Genomic DNA, 20,696 nt, shown 5'->3' with positions numbered 1-20,696 from the left:
ATCTTTGTAGAAGAAATACCAAATGCTTCAGGACCACAGGCACGGTATGTATTACTTTCCATATCTCAAATAGTTTTGATTTTCTTTTTTAAACCAAAAAGGAGAAATAGAATAAGGCAAGGAGCAAAATGAGGATTTTTTATAAAGGGATAAAAGATTGAAGTTCTTGACACAAGAAGTTAGTTGAGCACACTGACCTGAAGGCAGGCAGCCTAGGCCTAGAATGAGAAAGAAAGAAGAAAAGCCATGCAAAAGCCAGCATATCAGCAGTATGCAGCCAGGGATTAGCTCACAGGGATGTGACTGCCCTCCCGCTGATGACGAACTCCAGTTGATGTCATTTCTTTTCCCACCACACGTTCTAACAAACAACATGATGCAGAGAAAGGTTGTCCCTTTTTCTTCCTATTATTATTATTTACTTTTTAATTTTAAAATTATTTTTGTAATAACAGCAATTAGACCTTCCTGCCAGCCTGTCCCTGGGGGATGATTCTAGTTCTAGTGCAGAAAAAATTTGCTCCTAAAGAACATCATAGCAGGCATGCAATAATCACCCAGAAATGGGCAGCCTGTCGTGTCTTATTGCTTAATTATCCATCTTACCTTCTTTCAACCCTCTTCTTATTGTACATTGTGTGATGCCTGTTTGTTTTACATAATTTCCCCCAACTGCCTTTCCTCCCTCCCTTAAGACTATGAGAGTTGAAAACATTTTTCCCTTTCATTCTGCTACCCTGCGGTTCCTCCTGCTTGGTCACCACTGATCGTTCTCCTGAAGGATTGCAAGTTCAACAATCTCTGAGAGATTTTCACACTTTCATGTCCTTGGAGACCAATTCTACCAGCTATAACATCACCATGTTGGAGTTTCACCAGGTGACAATATGGCCTTTTGGTTTTGTGCCCTCAGAATACAGATGACTGTGACCTGGTTCCTAAGAAAAACCTCTCTTGAAAGAAAAGTAGATGAACCCAAAGAAGCTAACAAGAAGCAGCCAAAAAAACTGTATGAAACTGTGGCTAGGAGTTCCTCACCTGGATGTCCTGGGATTGGCTTGGTAGAGCATGCACAAAACGGTGCAAAAAAATGCTTAATGTTTATTTGGGTGTGCCTCAAGATCCCTTGACCTAAAAGCTCCTCTGGTTTACAGTAGTTGCTAACCTTTGCCAGATCTTGAAGCCACAGCCAAGCATCTGAGTCGTATCAGAGCAAGACAACTCCTGTCCCTTCCATTCAGCCACATGGAAATAAAAAAAAACCAGTTCAGTTTGCATCATTTTGCTCTCACAGTTCAAAGAGATGTTCTTTATTGAGCAAAATCTGGGACTCCATATCACACCTCAGCAATATTCTCAAGACAGTTTGAGAGTAGTTCAGAAACCTAAGTCTGAAGCTGATGAGAGGAAAGAGCTGTGTGTCTCACTGGAAAGCTGTGCTTGCTGCTCACTCAAAAACAGGAATTAGTCTATGAAGTTGCCGGAGTAAAACAATAAAAATGGATCAATTTTGTATCCATATTGCAGTCTCCTTGATAGTCTCATTTCTTGTGTTTTGCATTTGGAACCGAACTAGGATCAGGAGAGCTGGGTGCAGCTCTTGAGCAGCGCAGCAGAGACACCCATGCCCAGGAGACAGGAAGGGACCTGTCCAGGGGTGGAAGAGCAAAGGTGCCAAAGGGAGCTGGAAAAAGCCACTTTGCTCAGAGATCCCACTGGAAGCCTCGTAGGCTTCACCATAGGTGAAGAGATTTAGACTGTATTTGACTTTACCCTTTCTACTTTCTTGGGTTTTTTTTCTTGGATTGATAAAACAATAGAAAAGAAGTGGAGGGGAGAGAGTTCTTTTTTTGTTTAAATGAATTTTTAAGAAGATTTTTACCAAATGAGAGTGAAAATAAATAGGCATTTTTATAGCAACATTTTAAATTCAGTGTTAGCCATCTTTAAACACATGTAAAAATACAGAAAGGTAAATTAACTAATTTATTTTTAAATGAAGACCGATTTCCAAGGCAAATAATGGAAAACATTTATTTTCCAACCTACTGGAATGAAATGATTGGACGGGAAGGGGCTTTGGTATTATTATTGGGTGCTTTTTCCCTGTCTAAATTAACTGCTCAGGGGAAAAGGCATGAATTCATAAAACATTTTGGTACCACTAAATCAGGAGAGGAATTTTTTTTTCTTTTTTTTTTTCCTCCCGGTATAAAAAGCCTTAGATGAAAAGTATCACCTAGCTCAGCTTTGGCACAGTGGCTGTCTAGCATTCGCTGGGGTTTGTACCTCAGTCATTACCCACCATGTTTGCCCTCACGGAGAGCTGGGAGGGAAGCCCATAATTCTCCTTGGCAAATCCCTGCTCAGCCCCGCTGAAGGCCAGGTTTGCTGTGGCCGGTGCAGACCGTGGAGCTGCACAGACGGCCACCCGCAGATGGGCCCCCGCCTGCCGGGGCACTGGCGGTGCCGCGGCAGAGCCAGAGCGTGGCCAGGGCTCACGGCAGCTGGGTGGTCAGCCCTGGGTGGGACAGGGAGTTCCCAGTGCTCACATCTGCACCCAAGGCGGTGCTTTATGTGCAGTGTGGACACAAGCCAGCCAAGGAACATCACTGGTAATTCCTCCCTCCAACCTACCAACGTTATTTTTGTTCCCTAAGATATGCAAGATACGTCAAGGCTCAGCTTAGGAAGGGCTTTTAAGAGATCTTTACTGTTCAAGGCAGGCTGTGGTTTCATTATTTTTATTATTTTGGTAGAATGAGTAACAGGAATAATAGTAGCTGAGGGTTGTTTCTCTTCATTGACTCTGTGTTGGGCTTGGAAGCCATTCGACAAGGACAGTCAAAACACAGACAGGAAATAATCTGTGATAATGTCCAACTGGGGTATCAATTACGGCTTTGGAGTTTCATGTTAAAGGGATATTGTCAGATCAAATTTAAACCAAAAGTTGTGGGTTGCGTTTTTCAAATACATAGATACACATATAGATATGTATACATATGAGAAAGAAAAATGGAGACTGTTGGAAGCATTTCTAATTCTCTTTTCTTTTTAAGTTAAAAAAAAAAAATCTAAAGCAAACAGTCTCCTCCCTGCCATATGTGAGCCTTGACTGCTATCTTTAGCCAAGCCTGGCCTTATGAGCTTGCTGGGGTTCTTTTAACATCCTCTCCTAAAACACTTTGGTGGGTAAGGAGACTCACTCCCCAGAGACTAGAGGAGACACTGGGTTAATCTATCAGAGTGCCCCATGGCAATCTCTGGTGCAGGAGTGGACGAATGCCTGCACAGAGGTTGGACAAATGCATCTCTGCCCAAGGTATGGTGCATCCAAGCACAGACATTGATGGAGCCTTTCCCCAATTCCCCGATGGAAGCTGAGAGAAGTATCCCACAATGAAAACCATGGCAGCATTTTCAACCTGAGCACTTCGACCCAGCCTTGCTCAGCATGGAGAGCCTTTCTTTTGGTCAGGGTTAGAGAAATACATGGGACTGATGCTTCTGCTGTTCAAAACCAGCTTCTTTCTGGATATCTGTTACTAGGTCTCATAAAGACAAGATGGCAACTACTGCTTGGTGTTACAAAAAGAATCACTGGGTGGTCCTCAGAAAACCATGTAAAATTCCTCCATGTCAGGATCACATAGTTAAAAGAAACATCATACACTATCATTTTCTTTCTCTTTCTTCCTTTTTTCATCAAGAACTGGCATAAATAAATAGGAGATGTATTCTCAAACGAGTTTGTGAAACCAACCTCTGGCAAACATGTGAGAATAAAATCCTATGTCCAGTCCTGGAGCTGGCACTTTAAAAAGAAAACTTGGAGGAAGCTCAAAGAAGAGCTGCCAGAAAGATTTATAGCCTGGCAAACATGCTTACCAGTGAGAGAGGAAAGGAGAGCGATTTGTGAGATGGCGTATGGACTAACAGGTTAATAAGTGATCAGGGGACTCATGGACTGAAAAACTCTGATATAAAATGGATCTTTGATCTAGCAGCCAGAGGCATGAGAGAATCCACGAGGCTGCAGCTTGGAAATCAGAAAAACCCACAGAGGAAATACGCTGTGCGTTTTTGTGCAGAAGAGTAATGCAGTACAGGGAGAGCTACACCCCAAGGGACAGGGTGGATTTGCCGTCATTTGGAGCCATGGGATGACATCCCTGGTCCCAGCCCAAGTGAATATAAAATATTACATCCCATGCTAAGCACAGGGCCAGATAAACTGGTGAGAGGGATGTCTTCCAGATCATCAATTGGAAAGGTCTTCTGGGAAGTAACCATCAGTGCCCTGGTGTCCTGGCTATGTGACCTCCTCAGTGCTGGAGCAAAGTTGTTTTCTACATTTATGGAGAGAAAGGCACTTTCACATATGCGAACAGAGGGAAGGGTCTGAGTCCCCAAGTAACGCCTCCATCCATAACAGGTCACAGCTGGATCTCACCCACACACCAGCATGGCTGATCAGGCCTGAGGAAGATTCACAAGCATTTGTCAGGCACAGAAGCCAAATGGCAGGCTCTGAAGAGAGAAACTACATTTAAAGCCTTCCTGGTAGCTAAATACGGCTAATGCAAGCTCCTTGGCTCACAAAGAAGGGACCTGAGGCATTGTTCAAGTGAGGTCCTGTGCTGGCATGGTAGAAGTCTTTGGCCTCACGTAGTGACTTGTATGGATTTGGGACCCTGTTGAAGGAAATGAGAATCATTTTTCAGCTCCAGGGGATTGAGGTACACAAAGTAGTTAGCAGGCTCAAGGTGAAGGTTAGAACAAAGAGAGTTTTAAGCATACAGTCACACATATAAGACAGTGATTTCAAGTAGGAAAAAGCATCAAAAGGAGCTTTTTTGCTCTTTCTATTCTCTGAGAGACCTTTCACTAATGTTTTCATTAGATCTCATTATTTATAAAGGTCATGCTACAAAAGACCAGTATCTACCACAGACTTATCTCTCATCCATGTCCTTCAGGCTTTGGAGTGGGCCTTCCATCCTTAGAAAATGTTTAAGTCCAGCATGGCTGCAAAGCTCACTCAGCCTCTAAGAGGAAAGAGTGAAATTCCAGGGGCATTCCAGAAAAGCTGACTTATATGGAGCCAGGTTTTGACCTCAGGATTTGAGGATTTCCCTTATCCTAAGGATAAGGGAAAGAATTCTTTATATTGTGGAAATACAAAGGAAAGCAAATTTCCAGACTCTTAAAAAAAGTCTGGAGTTCTTTCTGAGATCCGTATGTTCTCCCCATCTCCCTCTTCTCACAGGTGATATTAAAATCTGTGTTAACATCTACAGGCAAATAAATCAGTCATGGCAAACTAGGAGGTTTTATGTAGATGATGACTGAAACCCAGAACTGTGTTCCAGGATCTCAGTGTAGGTAATTGGACCAAGATGTAGAGACTGGACACACCTGGAGTATAAGGGCAGATGTCATCCATCCCATATTCTTCTCAATCTAAGAGAGCAACCTCCCAAAGCCACTAACTGTGGCATTCAAAACCCTGACCTCAAGTAGAAAGGCTCCTGTTCCACTGCCTGGTTGTGGAGCTTTCCTGTCCCCAGTGAGGAAACTTTTTGTCTAAGCTCTCCTTCTTTCTCTCTCCTCAAGCTCTCTTAGGCAGTTCATGTTCCATGTGACTAGAAACTGGAATGATTAAAAAGGCAGCCTCTGATTATAATAAAACAAAAAAGGCAGTTTGTTTTGTTTTCCCTGAAAGAAGATCCGGTGGTTGGTCATTCTTTAGAGAGTTGCAATTTGGACAATTTGTCAGTGTGCTCAGGGCAGAGGAAAGCATGTGACAATGGATTCAGGGACCATGACCATAGCTTGGGACAGTGAGGGGATACACAGTTGACTGATCCAACAGCTATTCTGCTTTTCTCCAGAGCCAATAAACAGCCCACAGTGATAATTAAGCATCAAAAACACATTTTAAACTACATTACCAATTTTTGTCCTTATTCTCAGCTCAGGCAAAACTTTATGTCAGAGCCCTGTGTAGAGATGCTCACGGTTTTCCACATAACTTTAAGGACCATCCCAAACAACTCACCTGCTGAACGGGGACATATCCCAGACTAGCCAACAGAACATTGAGTTTTAACCCTTTCCCCAGAGTCAGAGCGCCTGTAGGACAGGTTTCCTCTCCCCAAGTTTAGCAGCTAAAAATCAAGCTTCTAGCTGAGGCTGAACAGCTCTAGAAGCAATTTATCCTACCTGGAGTTATCTACAAAAGATTTAATGCTGCTTTCCATTGACTTGCTAAAAAAAAGAAAAAAAAGGTGGCATGTGATTTTAGGTGGCTGAGCTGTAAATAATCCCACATTATTGGGATGTATGCATATATATACCTAGATGTTTGCACACATCTACTCTAGCTATCCGGACAGAGGAGCTAAAGTTGTCTGAAGTTTAAGTTTGATGATAAATAGAATTACAGTATATTTAGGAAATTTTCTGGAGAGTAGAGTCACAGCCTAAATTTCCAAGATAAGATACGTAACCTGGGGCCCTTATTTCCATATCTAGACATTAGGTTCAAAATGCTGAGAACACCTGGGTCTCACAGAGGTCAGGCAAAAAGAAAGTGAATAGAATAGTGTTGCCTATCACAAAGAAGTGAATTAAGTAACGCTTTTAAAAAATATAAAAGAGACAATCTGTCTCCCTTTCTGATGATAAGGGAAGGCTCAGCCAGAAGAACCAAAAAGTGACAAATTCCATCTTAGTGGAAAGAAATGAATGTTTTGTTTTCATGGGACAGTGGGACTCATTGCCACAGGAAGGCTGGAATGCAGAGAGCTGAAAGTTTAAGCCATTGTCTAGTTATGAGCAGTTGGGAATTTTTCAAGTAGAGAGGAGGAAAGGGTTGAACAGACCATTCAACAACACTCTGTTTTGGATTGCATGACCTGCCGTCTGGTGCCAGTCATGACTGGAGACAACCTCATGTTCAAATTAATCGGGAGTACCCTGTGTCCCACTGATTTCTGCAGGAGGCACATACAAATGACTTGACAAACAGACACAGGCAGAAAAACTCTGAAAGAGGCTCTCAGATGCCCCTGCTTTATCCACCCCATGCTCACCACTTTTGTATTGTCAGGCACCAGATCCTAAAGCTGAGGTCTTCTTCCCAGTGTATGAAGACAAGTAAAAAATGGCTGTATCTTGTAAAGGAAAGCATAAGGGTGGGAGACAAACCTGGCATCAATAGAAAACTTGGCACAGATTTTCAAGGAGCTCCAGAAATAGCAGACATGCTGTCATTGAAAGTAAGAAGAGGAGGGCAGTGCAAAAATATATAGGTTTTATGGGGGATTTGGAAGATTAGAAGAACAAATAAGCAACACAATGGCTGGATATTGACTCATAGAATACTTGAACTAGATTTGACTGGCAAACAGTCCCAGTCTCTATTTGCCAACTGCTTGGAATTGTTTGAGCAATGACCTTGAAAAACATACAGCAGATTCAGACTGGGAAGCCAGAAGGCCACACCACACTGGTCTGATCCAATCCCCTGCACAACAGCGTCCCTCCAATGTCACCTAGCCTCAACTCTGACAACTTTTTAAGCCAGCAAAAGTGGCTCAGCCACTTTAAGATATTAAACTGGTATAAAGAATTAAGTCCTCCTAAATCTTGAAAGCAGTTTAGCAGATCATGCTGCTTTTAAGACCCTAAATTCTTAAACCACCTTAGCTCTGATGGAGGAGCTGAGAGCTTAGTACACCAGAGTTGTGCCAACTTAAGAGTTTAAACTCTTAAGACACTTTTCACATTATAAGCCCAATTCTGGATCAAGCACAGTGCCCACATTCTTGGTTGTTGTCAGTTCAGATGTTCAGCATTCAGTGGGCTTCACTCCACTCCAGGTTAAGAGACTTGGGGCTAATGCCTGTTTTAATAAATTGACGGCTTTGCCAAATCACTTGTCTTTCAAGAGATTTTGTTCATATCAATCAGTCTTAATCTATAAAGTTTATCTTTCTCTGCAGATAGTCTTTATGTGGTACAAGAGTACATTAGGTAGGGTTTTTAAAGTTCAATTTATGTTGAAATTTCGTGATGATAAATAAAAATATAAGATCATATCCAGATCAGCTGAAAAATCCTAGGAAACAGGTCTGACCCCAACAAATTTTAAGAAAAGGCTCCTGCTATGCCTTTGTAACTGGAGCAGCACATATGCAATTAGGTTTAAAGAATGGGGCAGTTCAGCAATCCTGATTCTGCAGCAAACAAGAGTCCAGCAAACTCACCTTTCAGCAGAAAGTTTTATGATTGGTCACAAACTACGTTTCCTCTGCAGATACAGGGTCCATACTTACAGCCTCAGAGGTGATCTTTCTTGGGACATGCAATACAGAATACAGAATCCAATTTTTACCATAGAAAAGGGCTCACCCAGGATAAGAGAAATCTCCTGCTGTTCAGTGGAATATGTTACTCCACAGTAACTGACTGTGGTAAAGAAAAGAATATAATTTACCAAACAGGCAATATATAATGCACAAAAGAGTTTGTATTGCATTTTGGAGGTCTCCATGTTTTCTAGAGTGCATGATTTAAGAAATAGAGAGAAAGACTCTTTGAAAGGGTGGTTCAGAGCAGAAGTGTACTCAAACTATATTTTAAATTGGGGCATGCAAAAGCTTGCCCATACAAATCTGGACCATGTGGTTTGGAGAGAGATTTGTGTGTGCATCAGTCCCCACTGCAACTCCAGTGCCACCATTTCCACAGGAGGGAAACCAGGTATGTGGGACAGAACGGAGCAACAGTGTTCTCAGTTTGGACCACGTAGAAACAAGAACCTGTGTGTACTCCTCACACAGAGTGCCCCAGAGTATCCCACACACACTGTGATTGGCATCAAAACCACCCTCTGGAAATGCTTCACTGTTAAAGGGTCTTTCAGCTGAAGATCAAATAAAGGCTAATCTTCTACAGACTGTTAGTGAGACCCTCAGATGATACATGTTGTGGTCATGTACTAAGTAGCTCAGCCCTATACCATATTTGCAGCTTGTTCCTACCACACTGGGGTCAGTGGTGTAGAGGTGATGATCTGTCTGTCCATTTATTAAACTCACATACTTTGCAGAGTTGTTTTAAGAAGAAAGTTAAAGCAAGCCACAGTTAAAAGCAGCTTTGTTTTCTTGAGGTAACAGGTTTGCTCTGTACAAACAGTATCTCTTATCTAATAGCCCTAGAAAGGCATGTAGCGTCAAGCTGATACTGTCTTCATGCTTGGCTTACTTTTGCATTTCAGCCCTGAGATATGCAGGCAACCTGCCATCAGCTGTAAAACCACAAACCTCGATCTGTGATGGGGACTGATAAGGGAAAATATATGAAAACAGACTCCTTAGAGCTTGACTCCTTTCCAGGAGGCTCTGGACTGAGATCTGGCATTTGAAAGTGATTTTCATGCATAAGAAGCACTAATTTTTTTATGTTTCCTTTTTAAGGCTGCAGAAAGGTTAGAAGAGAAGTGAGTCGAGGGGAAATCAACATGATGTTATTAAGCTCTCATCATGACATTAACAAGTGCAACATCCAGTAGAACAATGGCTTTGACCTTTGAAGCCCCTATGCTCCCAGGAGCCTTCTCCCTATTTCAAAATGAGAGGAAACACCATGTCAGTGGGTTGATGTGATTCACAGGGACAGAAAACAGAACACAAAACTGTCAGCTTCCACTCTGATGGGCTGTTTATCAATCCATCTTTCCCTTGCTTGCTCATCTAAGCAGCCACTTACTGACCCTAAACTTTGGAGTCTTGAAGTTTTCTCAGAATTCTGTCTTTCAAATAATACCTTGCTTGTTGAATACAGGACTTAGGTAGCATCCCTGGGTGATTGCTTGTGATGCTGTTTGTGTTGTAACATTTCAAGACCAAGAGAAATCACCTGGAGTACCTGCAGTACCCGTGGTGGACATGGTGTAATGGTATGCATGCTCCCAGGCCCAGGGCACAACCACACCTGACAGCTTCCTTTGTGTTCTTTGTCAAAGTCTGCTCTTTCTCACAGGATTTTGGCCTACAGAGAGAACCGAGGTAATGGAGGAAGAACTCTGAGTCCAAAAATAGGAACAGCAGGTACTGCTGCCACTGATGTGTGAAATCTGCTGCCCAGAAGAAAGTCGTTGTAGCTATTATTTAGCCTGCCTCCACCTCAAAACACCAGATTCCCCTGCAACTGGAGCTAAGTAGGTATTTCAACCACCTTGCAAAGCAGAACCTTAGAAACACTCCCAAGCTGTTGTGTTGCTACTCCAATCAAAATGGCCCCCACACTCTGCCCTGCCTAATAAACATTTTAACTCCTTGCATTTCTTTCTGGGAGCAAGCCCCAGCTATGGGTGGGGAGTAGATCTTCCACCTTGTTGAACTTATGGCATTGACCTATCCCCATACTTTGCTTTTCCAAACTCTAGAGAAGCACCCAGCTGCAAAGCAATTTAAATGGATGAGAAGCCAACAAGTACACTAAATGGCTTATCTGATTCCCTGGGAATCCATCTGGAGCCAGGAGCCTTTCCCCATCTGTGTAACAGTAATTACACCACATTCTCACCATCATCCTCTATAAACTCTCGTAATCCTCTGCCCTTCTATCCAGACAAGGGCAGTGATTCTCTCTGGAGCAAAATGAGCTTGCCAAGAGAGAGCTTTGCCTTATCAGGAACACACCAGCCTCTGTGTTTGGTTAAAGGGCCACCATCCAAACAAAACCTTCAAGCACAACTCTTGCTGCCTCGGACAAGGAACGAATGAGTTTTGCTCTGAGAATGCTCTGGATGCACAAAAATATTCTGAAAATTTTGATGATCCTGTGACAGTTGCACCTACCTGGCACCATTCTAGAACATCTTTTCTGCATACCCTGAAAGCTTGAATTCTTCAGTGCATATCTTGGGACCAGTGGAAAGGACTGACACCTATTTCTCACTGTGTATTGCTTATAGGTGTATTGCTTATAAGTGTTAAGGACATGTTCCTGACCTTCACTGCACCAGGGAGAAGTGGCTCTATTTGGTGGTTCTCTGTTGAATATCTCCTCTTTCCACAACTCTGCAAGCAAGAGGACCACGAGTAGAGGTGAGAAAACCAGAATTGAGGATAGCACCAATGTATAGAGCCTAAAAGCTTTTTTCCTTTGTGAGATTTGTGAGAACTGCAGGAGCTGTCTGGTGCCAGCTGTGGGCCACTCTCCAGCAGGTCATGGGCAATGAAGAAACCCAAGGAAGAGTCACAAGAAGAGAGCAAGCGTGTAGTGACACCTTCCTAGAACACTACCTCAGGCCTCTGATATTTCAGGTTTGTGGACTTCCTGAGCCGCCTTCACTGCCTTCATACTGAGCAGCTCTTGCTGGAGTTGAAGAGATTACTGAAGAAAAATCTTTAACCACTTACTTGTATTTTGATTTGTATGATGCCTGCCAATTTTTCTACCTTTTGAGTAACTCCTCTTTTATTTGTGGTGCTTGACCCAAAGGAGTTGCAGAAGCTCTTTTTAATTAGTTTGCATACAATGACAATCTTTATTTGGATGTGGAAGTTGCAAAGAAAGACAAGATCTGGATTGATTTCCTCCTGAAAAGCCTATGGTTGCCCAAACATACCTAATCACTTACCTTCATCTAGCCCATATTTTTCTTATTATAATGGTTTTCTGTCTTTGACTGTATAAGACTTTATTTTTGTATCCTGGGGTAGCTAAAATAATTTGAAATGAATATGGATTTCCTGCTGATCTCAGTTTTGGTCTTCACCCTAGAACTGAAAACATCAATGCCAGGGTGTGTTAGAGGTACACTTCTGGAAAGGCAATTATCCTATAAATGCTCAGCTGTAACTTATATAATAATTATTTCTTCAACTGAAGTGCCTTTTGAAGTACTTTCCAAAAACTTACAATAACCCTAACCCATAAGCATTTTGATGAGGCTGGGAGACCAAATTCTGCACTCCATGTGAAACCATTCTGCAGAAACTCTGTCTGAAGTACACTGGCATTGGGCATAGCTGGATCTCTCACATTAGGTGTTTGGAAATCTGTCTACAAAGACATATGCCCTGTAATGTTTACTTTTCAAGTATTACTTGGATATTATGTGATGGATGACTGATACTTTTTTTTTCATTCCCTCTTGGCTGAGGGTTTCCCTGGAACTTGAGACATGTCTCTGCTGAAAAAATCACTCAACATTTACGAAGAACAAAAGAAAAAGAAGGTTATTCAGTGTGTCATGTAGTTTCACCTGAGCCCCAGTGGTTTCAGGGTGTATGAGACATACCAAGCATCTTGTTCAAGTCAAAATCAGACTGCTTGTAAAACCTAGACTAATTATAGTGATGCCAGTTATCTGCATGAGCTGGTTGAATAACTTCTCTCTAATACAGCTGTTAACTGAGGGGAGAAGAATATGGACTAAGAATCAGAGGATTCAGGGATCAGTAATCTTTGCTGATTCAAGTAACTTTGGGAGTCTCCCTTCATTTCCCTGGAGCCCTTCCTCTTTCACCTTGTCTGAAGCTTCTTCTTCAAGTCAGAGAATTTTTGCCCTGTTTGTTGTGCTTTGTTCTTACACAGCACATGGTACAGGGAGCCCTCAGCCATCACTGGAATCCACTGCAGGCACTGAGTTCATTTAGAAATAGTATTAGGCTTCAGCATTTGGACAAATGACATTGGTGAAGAGCAGCCACTGGGGGAGGTTGGACCGCAGAATGAAGCTGAACAGCTGGAGGAAAGTAGAGTCTGGTGTTTTGAAAAAGGCCTTTTAAAAGCCAGCATGTGCTTAGGATTCAGTAAATAGTCACCGAGGGGCAACTTCACCCTTGGCAAAACCCCGACCCACGGTCACATTGGAGGTAACGTGCTTCCCTTCTATCAGAGGGATTTGCAAGCAGAAAGAATTTTAACAAGGTCTTCAGACGTGACTAAAGACCCTGTTTGTTTTAGACCAAGCTCACTCCGCCCCAGAGCCCTGAATATATCTCTTGTTCATAAAATATCACAAGTGCGGATATGTGTTTGTTTTCAGGGGAGACTCCTCCCCCACACTCAGCCCAGTTCACCTGTTAAAAGCTCATGAGAAATTGTATCCACAGCATTCCTGCCCCTCTAACACTGGTGCATGGTGAAAGCCAGCAAGCTGGTTCTCCTCATGTGAATACACTGTCTTTTAAGCCTCTCTTTATCTGAAGCACACTGACTCTGTTCCAGGGCCGGAACTTATGTATCTTAAAACACAGAAAAACACTCTCAGAGGCTCTTTAAGAAACAAAATAATAACAATGATAATGATGATGATGATGATGGTAATAGTAGTAATAATAATAGCCTTTGAGTCTGCTGCTGTACCCCCCACAGCTCCTTCTGTTAGTGAGAATCTTATGTCATGGGCTCAAATGAGAAGTCACAACCAATTCAATTACTCGAGAGTAATATCCTTCATAAAGAGGAGCCCCTGCTGCTGTTCCTTTGGAGGGTTCTCCTTTACTGCTCTAAGCAGCTGTGTTGGTATTTAGACATAGGATACCAGCTCAGACTCTACTTCCAGCACAACTTCGACTTATATCCTTCAAGCTTTATAAGTCCCCAGATGGTCCATAATGCTTGTGTAGCAGTTAGCCAGCCAAACAGTGCTTGCTGCTTATCTGGTGTATAACTCTCTGGAATGCGTGTGTGGGGAGAATGAGAAAAAATGCCAGATCATCTTCCCACAGAACATTTCCTTTCTTGTCCTCAGCCTCCCCTCTCTAAGCCCAGACAGAAACAAAACACCAGCTAGGGAATCGGCCACATTTGCGTTGCAATGGACTTGATCCTCGTGTCTTTTCAGAAGCAGCCTGGTCTTTTGTGGCTGTGAACCTTTGATGCCAGGGCATTTACGCTGATCTCTGAGCGTGTGACAACCTGTTTAGCTCTAGCTTAAATGACAGCACCAGATGGAAGTTAGTAACAAAGCATGTCGAAAGCTAGCAATTTTCAAAATAATGGAAATTCAGAGGATTCCTACTGGCAACAAAAAGAGGACAAGAGAGAAAGAAGTTACGGGAAACGGTCCACCACAATGCTATATTTCATAAACTTTTGTGAGGGTCTTTTGCTAGATTACCCTTCAGTCTCAGCTTCAGCTTGGGTCTTCCTTCACCCTATGTAGAGCCACATTGGTAGCCCCCAGTATTCCTGGTTCAGTTCTTGAGATTGGTCAACAGACGTGTCTAGAGTGAAGGAAATATTTTGGGCAGTGAATAAACCAGGGGTACCTACAGTGAGTATGAAAATTACTGAAGGTGTCTCCAGTGCCAGTTTACTCTGCTCCCCCAGCAGAGACTTGAGTTTGCCTGCTTGTTTGTTCTATTCTTGACTTAACCAGTATTGACAACATTTGGGTGATCCCCATCCTAACACTGTGGGCAAATGAGACATTTATTTCTTTTGCCAGTGTTGATCTGTTCTGATATTCAGCTACCCTTAAGCAGAGTAAGGGAGGCCAGGGGAACACATGGAGACACAGATGGAGGCTTTCATTTCAGATTCACAGCTTCAGAGATTCCACACTTTAATGCAGAAAGGGAAACTTCTGTTTAGTGTGAAAAACAAATTAGTAAATGTTGCTGTTGTTGCTCAGTTTTTTGTTTTCATGAATAACTGCTGAATTCAGAAAGTACTGGTCTTGAATGTCACTTGTGGCTGGGCAAGTGGAGTGAACAGATCTCACTGTTCGTGGACACCTCAGGAGAAAGAGGAGGTCATCATAGACCCCAAATTCTTTATGTTTTGTTACACCCTGGGTTGGGTTCCAAACACTGTGACATTCCCAAGTAGGAGCTCTGGACTCTGGAGTGTGACACTGATTAAAAAAAATACAAATGTATTAAATAGAGGACAGCAGTAGCAAAAGAGCAGTTTCATATTCTCTTGGTGTGATGGTGTCGATATATATTGTGACACTCCAGTAGGTAACCATCCCCAGCTTCATTACCAGATATTACATAAACCAAATGAAAATGTTTCTATTTCTTAATGGGAGTTCCTAAGTTTCTTTATGATTTTATCTTCTGTGATTAAGACCTTAAATAAGAGGGACTGTGGACAAGGGTAAGGTGGAACAGATGATGAGTCACAAAAAGGTCACTGAAATATTTTGGTTTCTTTTTCCTAGTATTTTCAAAGGACTTAAGGACAATATTCATATGATACAGAATGCATAAAACCCCAGTTGTAGGTAAGCAAAGGTATTTAGTTATCAAGCTTCCATTTTACTCAGTGCCTGAGTCTCCCTCAAACAGGGATTTGCTGTTGGCCACCAAAATCCCTCAGTTGTTAGCTGTTCCCTGATGGCTGAATGAGTGCATTGAAAGAGTTAATTCAAAATATATCCCATTGTCTTGGTGTTTCCATCCTTTATTGTAACTTTTTCTTAGTGCCTGCTGAGTGTCTGTAAATGGTCCCTGATCTTCCACACAACATGACCCATACCTAAGACATTAGACAACTGAGCTGGCCAGTGAGTGTGTCTCCCAACAACAAGCACTCACCTAAAAATACAAGACTTGCACTACTATGCAAGTCCTCTTGCTCACATGCTTTGAGGGTGGCATATTACTTCTCCCTTTCTCCTGAAATGATTCCACAGGCGTTAAGCCTCTACCAGGAAAACAGAGGGGGTAGGGAGACAAAAAATGTGACATTAAAATTCAGATGCCAAGTTCAGTAGCATGAATAAAAATTGTCTTAACCTCTGAGGTCAGGAGGTCACCAGCTGGAAGCGGAAAATCACCACCAGTAAATTGCTGTGGGTTGGAATGATGAATGCTGGTTAGTACCAGTGAATTTCAGAAGAATCTCAGCTGTAGGGAGATAGGGCATCTTGGAACAAGGCTAAACAATTCCTGGCTGTGTTTTCTTTCTTCAGTCTGTCTTGTGCTCTTTCTGCTTCCACAGATTTCTCAGTTGAGGCAGCAGAAGATTAAACCCTTGTGGGAAAGTCTTGTGGCACATAATAGGGGTGAAAGCAGTGAGATTCCACAGGGATTGAGTGGTATTTTAAGAAAATTTCTCTCAGATCCTATGGATGTCAAGAGAAGGGGAAAGTGCTTCAGGACTTGTGATTTGCAAAGCTGACTGGAGCACAGAGGTGTGTCCATTGCCCTGGAAAGCTAAGATCATTGCCACTTATGTCAATCTACAGCCCAGACAAACTGCAAGCACCTTGTACCATGTACATTCTCCTTGCTTGAGCCTAAGTTGGAAACGGTCCATTTTAGGAAGGTGTTCAGTTGATCTTTCTCTGCCAGTCCATCTTTATCTTGCAGGGTAAACATGGGTACATTTTGTCTGGGTTCCATGATGATTAAATTACCATGATTTAATTATTTAATTACCATCATTTATCGTTCCATTGCTGTGAATGTCAGCTCATAGCCTTGTGGGATATAGTCACTGCTTCACCACTATCTAGAATAATGGGTTCTTGCTCTGTTCATAAGATGTAAAACAGTGAAGGATTACAAATTAATAAATATCTATATGAGTGAATAGATGTGCCCAAGTCACTCAGGTTAGTCCAGAATTCTAGGGTGGGGACGATTTCAGGTTAAGGAGATTGGACCACACCACAGAATGCTCCAGTAATGACACAATTCTCTACAACACTTTATGGGACACTTGAATTTAAGCCCTTACTATTAAATTTGGTTTGAGGTTTCCGTAAGGGAAAGGGGCCAGCTTGCATTTCAGATGTCATTGGTGTAGGGGAAGCTGGACAAAAAGCAGAAAGTTGGCAGCAAAAAGTACCAGGCTTATTTCTCCTTCCTTCCACCCTTCCCCAACCTCTTTGGCTAATCCCCAAACCATGGCAGAAGCTGAACACTGCTTTTCATTGAGTGACATACCTGGCTCTAGAAGAACACGCCCTTGTGGAATTGGCACTCGGGCAACATTTCCATTCCTGCCGTACAACACTTTTCTTTAATGCCTTCCAAACTAAAACAAAACCATGAGGATTTGCTACCATGTTCTGCTCATTATATTGGTTTTATGAGGGTGTGGAGTTTTCTTGCACCATGGTAGGATGAATTTGTCACTGAAACCTAAAATGCAGCGAAAAAATATAATAGATGGAGATCTTTTTTCTTTTTTTTCTCCATCCGGCTTTTTATGGTTTTGGGTTGTTTCTTGAATATTTACCATTTCACCCCAAATCAATCCACAATCATTTCATGTGCTTTTTCAGGAATGTGTTCAGCCTTTAGAGCTAGAGCAACATTGGGAAATCAGACATCCTGGACTCGCTATGTGGAAAATACAAAGGATCATAGCAAACAAGACTGCCAGAGACCTCCAAAAGTCATGGAAAAAGTCATTCCAGTGCATCATGGTTATACCTGTGCCATTTCTATCCTCCTCATCCAGATTTTAGGGTTTGTGATTCCAGAAGCCCTGATGGACATGTCTCCCCATCTGATGTGTGCACTGTCCCCAGATCACTAAAGCTGTTTTGCTTCATTTTTAACCCATTGCCTCTGTCTGCATTGACAGGCAAAGCAGGTTGTTCCTTTTTTGTGTGTGTGTGCACAAAGACATCTATCATAGATCCCTTCAGTTTCTCCTCTCTAGACTAAACAACCCTACTTCTTTCAATCTTTCTTGCTTAATCAGATCTTCAATCATTTCTCTTACTTTCCAGCTGGTTTACATCTTTCCTGAAAAGCAGTAACCAAAACTGCACACAGTATTAAAATTGAGTCCCTACTAATAGCTATATGAGAGGAAGAACTGCTTCATACTTACAGGCAGTTCTCCCACTTATCCATCACAATAGGGCACTAGTCTCTTTCCACACACCATAATTATATTGGATTATGCCCAACATCCAACCCGGTCCAGGCACTCTTTCTCCAATCTCTGGCATCTCTGCTGATCATTCTGCTTAAGGGCAACACCCTGCATGTTCCTTTATCGAAATTTATCTTATTTTCCCTCTACCTTACCCAATCTCCTCTGTAGCCAACAGAAAGAATAGACTCTGTACTTACATTGTGATGTGTAATGAGGCTGTGATCCAACTGTTCCGTGAGCATTCTCCATAAAAGCCATGCAACATGCTGCTTAGGTTGCAGCATTTGCCAATAGGACATTAGAGGAGCATTTAGAGACATAGCTAAGAAAGCCATGTTCTTGACCAGGATACACCACCCTGCTGTTGCATGGCACTTCATCCTGTTATCCTCCTCAAGAACTTCTTGAAGCCTGATTCAATCATAGGGAGATTAAGAGTTCATAGGGGTATAAGGAAATTACTTTCAGGTCTTATGGGCTGCAAAGGGGACTGAAGTAGTTCCTTGAGCTAGTTGAGGGAATCTCTCTAGTAAATCCATGAAATGTGTGTCTCAAAGGACATCTACTGAGGCCATGAATTTTGAAATTAAACTCACAGTTCCACATAGGGATTCTGTTGACTTTGCCACTTCCCACGCTGTGCAAAGGGCTTTGAGATCCCTGGGTAGGAAGTTGATGTGGGAAACCAAAGTTCTCGTTCCTTCAGCTGGCTGAAGGCCTGGATTTCAGTTGAAAAGTTTTTATGGTACATATGTTCTTCAGGGGTGGGGCAGGTTATTCCAAGCTCCCACATGAGTAAAAGACAGGAGTAAAAGTAAATTGAGGCAGATGGTTTGCTTCCCTAAGCTGGCATTCCTAACAAACAGCTGTGTTTGCACAAAGCTTCAATAGACACATGGATGGGGAACAATATAGCTGGAAAGATGTCATATTAGTACTGCCACCTTCCAGCTCCTCCATGGGTTAAAGAGTCCAGCACGGTCCATTGCTCCTCCTCCTTCCTTCTTTTCCTAAAAGTCTTGTAATGTGTTTCACAGAAAGTGCCTTTTCTCTTCCTTTTGGTGTAATATTAATCTTGGGGGGAAGGGAGGAGGGGTTGGGGGAGGGGACATGGTGTTTTGAGGTTCATATTCCCCTTGCAGTTAATCTCTTTAACAAACCCCTTTAACAAATGAAAGGTCTGACAGGAGGCAGAGTCATTAAAATGAATTAAAATGCATCCAGGAGAGATTAGTAATGAAGCCACTCACCAGACAATGCCCCTTTTCTTCTCCATGTGGACTGCTAGGAAATATCCCAGATTACAGAACAAAAGGGTTTACAGTTGAAAATGCTGATCCTTGAAAGATGCACTATGTTCTCTTCTCCTGTCCTCGACTTTTTGCTCTACACAAGTGCATCTGCAGCCAAGAGATCCAAGCATAATCTCCTCAGAAGGAGGGTCAGAGGGATTAGATTTAAGTAGCATCGAGCTTGCAAACCCTCACACACACTGAGGACAGGTCAAGAGACAGCGACAGTGAGCCCAGCACTACACGATAGTGTCTACCATGCTGGTGTGGTGAGACACTCAAACACATCTACCCCACTGAGAACCAGAGGAGATTCAACCAGGTCCAAAGGACAAAGTTCAAGAGTATGGCACAGAAGGGGGCCAGGGTGGGGTCAGCAGTGGATGTTGCACACGAGCTGAAGATGAGAATTTTTGGGGGTGGGTGGTGGTGGTACACATTGGAGGAATAAGAGCAGTCACCAGTGCCTTGGTGGACGTAGACAATGGTAATGAGAAATGCAGCTGTAGGGAGAGAAACTAACTGCATTTTGAAAATAGGTTTTCCCAACTCATGCAGTGGTCATTCAGTATTCCAAAGGAGGGTATATCGATCCTATTTGCTTCAAGAAATCTGTTATTTAGCTGAAACTATCCTGTTTTCTGGTCCATGATGGAGAGAGATCCCAAAGACAAAGCTACATACCATATGTGACAACTCTAACAAAGACAGAGATATCTGGATGATCTTTTCCTCCAGCTCATGTTGAAGGCAGAGCCTTGTGATAAGGTGTGGGAGTGTAGCCTGGGCTGTAAGTCAGTCAATTTGTGACCCACATGCGTGTCTTACCACCAGCAGCAAAAAAGACAAGACAAAATCCAGTGGGCTAAAGCTGGTCTGCAGGGCTCAAGCCTTCACAGAAAATGTTGAGAGGTCAAAAATCAACAGCAGGTTGAAAACAGCTCCTCTAAGTGAATGATAAAACAGTAGATGGATAAAACCTGGAGGGAAAGAAATCAGATTTCAAAATCTCCTAAGATTTTAAAAATAATATTCTCACTGTGGGAAGGTCTCTTCACCACTGCTGTATCTCGGTTCTTTCAGATCTCTTCTGCTTTTCTTTACAGTGGGAAAAGGGTGCAGAAGTTCCCTAAACATCTAGCTACCGCATTTGCAGTTTCTACAAACCAGAGTAAAACCACTTTCTACTTCCTAAGGTGACAAAATAATAAAAAGAAAAATATCTTTAGTTTTGAACAGTCAAATCCAGCTGATAGAGCCTCGGTTTCCCAACTAGCCCACATTTCTGTCTGTAAAATTGCAGCTCCTGTATCTCAGGTCAAGGCTGTTGATGAATAAAGATTCCCATCTGCAGCTGGAAACGCAGCAAAACTTCCAGCGAAATAAAAAGCCATAATAAGCTTCTCTGCTGACATGAATGAAACTCTGAGCTATGTCAACTGAGACTATATCCCAAAGTTTGCTGCTGACAGAAAAACAATGAGGTAGTGAATTGATGAGGGACCCATTTCACTTGTGGTCGGCAGA

Source organism: Myiozetetes cayanensis, unplaced genomic scaffold, assembly GCF_022539395.1.
Source record: "Myiozetetes cayanensis isolate MyiCay16 unplaced genomic scaffold, myiCay2020 scf9, whole genome shotgun sequence".
Taxonomy (NCBI): domain Eukaryota; kingdom Metazoa; phylum Chordata; class Aves; order Passeriformes; family Tyrannidae; genus Myiozetetes; species Myiozetetes cayanensis.
Note: the sequence above shows the minus strand (reverse complement) of the source record.